We start from the raw sequence: 7,367 nt of genomic DNA, 5'->3' as shown, positions 1-7,367 counted from the left end.
TCCTTAATTGCTACAAACACAATATCTTCACTAGCATCATCATCAGATTCATCATCAGTAATGCCACTGTCAATAGCTATAAGACAATCTCTCTTGCCTTTACCCTTGTATTTCTTAAATTTGTCTCTTGTATTCATTTTCACCATTAGGGAAGTTTGTTTCTATATGACCAATCTTGTTGCATGCAAAACATTTTAAAGGTAGCTTATCTCTATATTTACCAGTGCCTCTAGGCAATCATTTTGCCAACAATGCTTCAAGTTCCACTAAGTTGTCTTCATCATCAACATCTCTGCTGGATCTAGATTCATAACTATGGCTGGTATCTCTACTTCTTCTCACAGATGGGTTAGAGATAGAAGCTCTAAATGCAGATTCCGATTTCTGTACACTACCATCATAGCCATTTAGTTCAAAAGCAGTAAGTTTGCCAATAATAGAGTCAAGAGTTACCTTTATCTTGTCAATGGATTTCAACTGTTGAATAGCTGCAACTCAGATAGAATAGACCGGTAGCAAGGTTCTTAGTACCTTACTGATTATTGTGGCATCTTCCACTTTCGCTCCTACACTCTTTATCTCTCCAACTATCTCTTTAATCCTTTGACCGTACTGCTGGATGTTCTAACCTTCAGACATTCTCATGTCGTCAAACTTTCCTCTTAAACTCTCCTCTTTGGAAATCTTAACATGTTCATCACCGCTATAAATCTCTTCTAATTTCTTCCATACTTCATATGCAGTTTCAAGACCATGAACATCTACATATTCAACATATGACAGGGAACTGATAATAGCTTCTAATGCCTGGTGATTTTCTTGTTGTTCTTTCTTCTAATCATCAGTCAGGGGTCTATTAGGTGTAGTATACTTATGTTCTATATGATCCCAATACTGACTACCAAGACTCTTAATGAAAATCTTCATTTTGCCACTCCATATTCTATAGTTATCTTTGTTGCACTTCGGACCTTCTTTCTCCGTCGTGATCTACAAGATCAAGTTGTTAGGCTTTTAGATTAAGAGGACTTGAGATGCTTTGATACCAATTGATGGTATGATGAAAGAATATGTATCCGGTAGAATACTGAGAGGGGGGGTGAATCAGTATATTGAAAAACTGATACATAGTTCTCAAACTCAAGCTCAGTCAAACAAAGTAATCATATCTCAGTCAAGATCAATATTCATAAGAATACTTGACATCAATCGGTTTGACTGTTAAGACAACTTTAACAGTAAACAACTTCAATCTTGTAAACATCAACAATGCTTAATCATAACTCAACATATTCATCTCTCAATGCTTCTACTTAACATGCCTTATCAAAAATTAACCACATCAACAAATAAGATCACAGCCACAAAAGTATTCACCACTTGACACAAATGTTTATACGTCTAAAAACCAAATAGGTAAAAACCACGGTGAGATGGGACTCACAAGGATAGCTATCTGAACTCTTTCGAAGTTCGCCCTGTTAGGAGCCAAGCATGTTAAAGCTTTACAATAAGTCTTGTTAAAAACTAATTCCGGTTAGGAATCACCTGATTAAGGGATTTACAAATATGCCTTGATGAAAAGCACAATACCCTATTAGGAGTAACCTCGCTGGAGGATTTAAGAATCCAAGCTAATGGACCACCTTGTTAGAGGATTTAATGAGTAACCAAGCTTGTTAGAGCTTACTCGGTTAAGGGATTTTACTTCTGCTGTAATTGTTATAAAACAACAGGTTTTATTGATCTATCTAAGTAGCACTATATTTGCTTGATCAGATCCTTCTAAGTTTCAATCTGCCTTCACTCAAAGTGCAGATCCATTCACTGGTTGGGCAACTACACACTCAACGGGTTTTCATCAATCTTGCCAACAACTTTTACAAACAACTTCATCGACCTTAAATAGAAATCAATTAGGTCGGTAATACAACAAAAACCTAATTCTCATCATCAAGATTACAAACAACTCGGTTCAATCTTGACCGTTAGAAATCATGACAATCTCTTCACATTCTTCAAGAAAATTCCAACCGCTCCATGATCACCGCTCCATTGGATTTGGTAACTCATCACACATTGTGCATTAAATGCAATCCACTTTTCTCCTTTCCTAGACAATAACAAACATGCAAAAACAATTTGAATTCATCCTCATACAATGATCACACGTGTCTTCATCATTACCGCTCATCAGATAATAAGACAAAAATTTGATCAGTTAGGGTTTAACAACTGATAGGGTTTACCGGTTACAATACATAGAAAGGTTTAACCCTTTACACCGGTTTAACTCACAAACTTTACATACCGGTTTACAACATCTTCCACACAACTCTTCTTACCGGTTACTAGCCAGTATCAAAAACAACAATATCAACAATAACATGAATAGCATTACCGGTTCAATTGACATTAATGACAACATATCATTAATGCAATCTCTATGCAAAATACCAACAAACTCAAAATGCCAACATAACTTTGTTTCTTGTTCATGCATTTACTGTGCTCACAAAATGATTAAGGAGAATGAAAAGCTAGATCTATGTCAATGGATGTGTGATGAATTGATAAATAACCTAGGAAAGATTAAGGGTGAGAAGAAGGGTATTTTCCGGTATGGCAACCTTGTTGTCTGTTTAATGTTTTTCTTTCTGAATGAGTTACTCGGAACCGGTAAGACCCAATGGGCATTTGATATACCGATAGAAAAACAAATCAAAGATGCTATAAGGAATATGGGATAGGATAGGGACTCCATTCTTTGGGGTTATTTCAAATCATTCCAGAATGCAATGGAGAAGAGAGAAAGAGTTCCAAAGCATATAGTTGATAAATAATCAACTAAAATCTATTTTATGGTAAAGAAGGATGAAACACTGATGGAGGTAGTGCCACCAAGGAAGATCTGGATAATAGAAATGGGCTATGAGGTAGATGCTGAGATCTTGGACTTGTATGTCAAGAATCTTATTGATTCCTCGGTTGATGAAGCGGAGAAAGATTTTGGGAGTACAAAGCAAAAAGGAACTGAAGTTGAAATTGGATTCGGTAAAAAGAAAAGGGAAGGAAAGATCAAGAAGGTTGGGGAAGTTGTGCAGAAGATGTCCTTTGAGATAAAATAGATCATAGGACTAGCTGAAGGGTCATCTCCGACAGCAGTGCAAGCTTCACCAGCAGCTACAACCAGCAAGGGTGTAGTAAAGAGGAAGAAACCGGAGACTTATATTACCCCTATTACATCCAGTTCTGATACTGATGTTGTGCCCTCACATATTCCCAAAACTTTCATCAAGATACCTAGGAAGAAGGCTGAGGAAATAAAGAAGCAGAAAGTGAAGGTCACCCCTTTGACAACACCAAAGAAAATTTCGAAGGAGAGGAATCCCACAAACAAGAGGAAGTTGGTTAAGGAGTCTACTTCTACTCTCGGCAAGAAGAAGAGATCAAATGTAGATATGGTTCTTGAATCTGGTAAGAGTATTGAAGTCATTCCTCCTCTTTTAGTTGTTGAGTGGATTGATCAAATCACTAAAGATGGAATGTTGAATACTATACAACATTAATATGTATATATGGATGATAAGGAGCAAATGGAGATAAAGGAATCAATTTTGTTTTACTTAGATATATATAAGAACGCACTTTTAGAGATTGAAAAAGAAATACCGGGAGATTTGTATAAAAAGCTAGATGCTAGAAGGTTATCTGCGGTTGAAGAGGATAGACACATAAAGGTACATAAATTGTTAACTGTTTGTGGTGCTATAACTGATGAAGAGATGCAATAGTGTTTAGAGTTTGCAAATAAATCAATTTTCCAAAGCAAACATTGACATGTGAGTCTCATGGTAGGTAGAGTGAACGAGATAGTTAAGGAGAGGCATGAGGCTTGGGTAAAATTCTTTGTAGATAAACTAGGATTATTTACATCTTTGGAAGTCCCTCAAAAGTATAACACTCCAGCTATCCTGGTTGATGATAAGGGGAAAGGTAATGAGAATGAATACACCAGTTTTGGATCAAAAAATATCAGAGGATATTCCTCTGGTAGAACCACTTATACCTAATATAGAGATACCGGTAGATAACATTGAAACTGTACAGGATAAGCAGGTTGAGGATATTGAACCTCCGACACCAAATGTTCATACTGAAGAGATTAAGGTTGAAAAGGTCATTACACCAAATGGCAAAGCCACCAGTGCAAGTCATGAGGTTGAATCTTCTTGGAAGATTTTGGATAGTCATTCATTGTTGGCACTCGACTCATCCGGTCAAGTTGATTTTTCATAGAAGAATATTGAGAAATCGAGTAGTTTTGAATTGATGTATGTTGCATCTCAGAAGTTAAGTAAGGAAGGGACTGAAGATAATAAGGTTATTGAGCAAGCCATTCCAGTTTTGCAACAGCTTGCACCAGAATATACGGTAGATCAGATTGTAAATCTGATAGGGAGAAGCCCACAAGAGGACCAATTAAAGCTAGGTATAATCTTCTTGTTAAAATACTTCTTCAAAAGGTTTAGACAAGGAGTTAAAAACTTGCTTTTGGTTTTGTTCTCAAAGACCTAGTTCAAGCTCACTTGCTCATGGCTTACTCAAACCCTTACTATAGGTCTAAACCCCAAATATAGTACCACTGCTCATACTAACATGTTAGGAGACTTTATTGAGTGTTTTAAAATGGATTCCAAAGGTTCTTCAATACCAATCAACCTTGCACAAATCGGGTTCACACTTTTTGCAAAACAGGGCTACAAGGAATAAGCCCTTTTTAGCCCTCCTAAAACACTATTTTGCTAATTACTCACTCCCAACTTGGAATATTTGAAAAAGGAGAATATTTTTGAGTACCCTTTTGGCCAAAATCATGAATTAGTGCCAAGAGAGGTCTTGGGAAGGTTAATTTATGATTGTCCTGTTTTGCAGCCTCAAAACAAGGGTTTTCAAGAGGGTTTGGGTGTTTCCACCATGCATTCACTCCATCAAACTTGTTTCATCCTCCCATAATGCTTGGAGACCTATGAAATAGAAATTTAGAGCTTTCCCTACTCTTTCCATACAATCATTTTACCAAACACTTGGCCAACAATTGCAAAATCAGTCAATTTGTCACTGTCACTGTCAAAACTGTCCCTTTAGCAGTCAATCTGCTGCTATCTCTTTGGCCCTGCAAGACAAGGAGTATGAATTGGAAAGTATACTTTCATGAGGTCTGTAAAACATTTTTGAAATCTTCTATTACATAGCCTTTATAGTTACAAGGCTTGGATCATGCTTTGAAGCACTCCATGAGCATTTTTACAAACACAAATTCCAAAAAATAGTGAACTCACTGTTTTGCTTACAACAAGAGAATGATTAAATGAAACAAGCTATTATAACACATAAAAATGATGTTTAACAACCTTGGTCACATTCCTAGGCCTCTGCCTCATTCATTTGTTCACTCCAAATCACTTTTGGGTGCAAATCTTGAGTTTTGTTCATGCTACTAGCCAAATAACCATACTTGCCTAGTATTAACTCAAATTCACCTTTCCCATCACAACGGACAACAAAAAATTAAAATATAATATGTAAAAAGGTCCAACTTGGTCTCCAAGGTTCATTTTTGCTTGGTTACCCATGGAGACCAAGTGTTTCAACCCATTTTCTTCAAAACCCCAGTTCAGGGCAGCGAACTGGCAAAAATTAAAAGATTTTTTTTGATAAACCAAAACACAATAAAAACCCTAACACAAAGAATGTGTAAAGCGGAAAATCGCGGTCGAACCCCAGTTGGTCTCCCCTCTTCTAACTCTGAGGAGAGAGAAGGGAGGTTCGCTAGGATTCGATGGGTTTTCACTTAGGGGGAAGACTTTACATTCAAAAGAGGGGTTGAAACCCACAAGATCCAATCCCACGCAATGCAAGATTGGATGCTAAATGAGTTTCAAGGGTTCGGAAAGCAAGGCTACCCTCTTTTGTAAAGAATGTTGATTAAGGAAATTAAGCTAAGAATGCATAGAAAGTCATAAAGATTCGCTTATAAACTGAGTTCGGGTTATAGGATGAAGCTGCGGACCTGGAATTAGCAGTAAAATGTCGATACGGCGCTGTCCTGCAAATTTGGGCAAAAGTTGTCGGGACGATGGCGCCCGGCGCCACGGTCCTCCGAAAAATCCGCGAAACGAAGGGGGATCTGTTCGTCTCTGCACAAGGATTCCAGATCTTCAATTTCAGCCGCGTACCTGCAACCTACACACAGAAAAGCGAAGACGATTGGGGGGTTAGGGATTAGGGGTTTGCCTTTAGGTCAAACCCCGGTTTTGGAATTAACCAAGAAATGAGCAAGAGCTGTAAATGTAAATGACTGTAATGTAAAAAAAGTACTAATACCTTGTTCTAAGGATGTTTGTATCCTTATGTGCGAAGGTTTAGATGTTGTATGTTGTATGTTGTAGCATGTAGTATGTGATCTCCTCTTCAATGGTTGAATCCTTGTCTTGAATGCAACACTTAGCCTTGAATGGAGACTTGGAATGATCAATTGCTTGAATGCTTGAATGCTTGAGTATAGTTTCCACGCCTTTTTTATCATCTCGAATGAAAGAGGAAAATGTCATTTATATACTTGTCAATTAGGGCTGATAGACTGATTTTCCCGACCTTAGGCCGACCAGGGAAGTATATTTCCAAATTGCAATCAAAAAGACCCGATATCACTTAGGAAACCGGGCCCAAAATAGGACCCAGGGACCAGGGCGCTGGGCGCTCTGGTCCCACCTCCCGGGACATCAGGGTGCAAGGAGGTTCAGGCCAGGGTGCTTGAAAAATGCAATTTTCAGTGTCGTGAGCGAGTTTTGGGGTCTCCATTCAGGTTGCGTGTTGCGTCGCCATCGTGAAGACCGAAATGCAGTCGAAATTGCAAGTGTCACAATTTTAGGACGCTACAGAATGAAAAACCTTCATACAACCATTACACAAACTCCCATGAAAGAAAAGTACAGAAATATTTCTTTTTACGGACTGTTACAACAATTTTTGCTCAAAAAGCATGAAAAACAGTCATATTTCATTAACTTCTTCTTGCTAATACCAAGCCAACCTATTTAAAATGTTTGAAGTGTCCTTATATAGGCACACTCAAACCATTTAAACCCTTATGTCGTCCATAACTACCTCATGGAGTGATTTTACAACTTTTCTCACTTTTTGTCAAAATATTGCTTGACAACATTGGCAATTTTTGACTCTTAGTGCATTTTTGATCTATAAGACAAATATCTTCCACATAATCATTTGAGATGGTTTAAAATAAATAAATACACCTAATCCAATTCCTTTCTAGACTTGTTACAAGGTTTTGAGCATATTTG

This window comes from Cryptomeria japonica, chromosome 10 (genome assembly GCF_030272615.1).
Source record: "Cryptomeria japonica chromosome 10, Sugi_1.0, whole genome shotgun sequence".
NCBI lineage: Eukaryota > Viridiplantae > Streptophyta > Pinopsida > Cupressales > Cupressaceae > Cryptomeria > Cryptomeria japonica.
Note: the sequence above shows the minus strand (reverse complement) of the source record.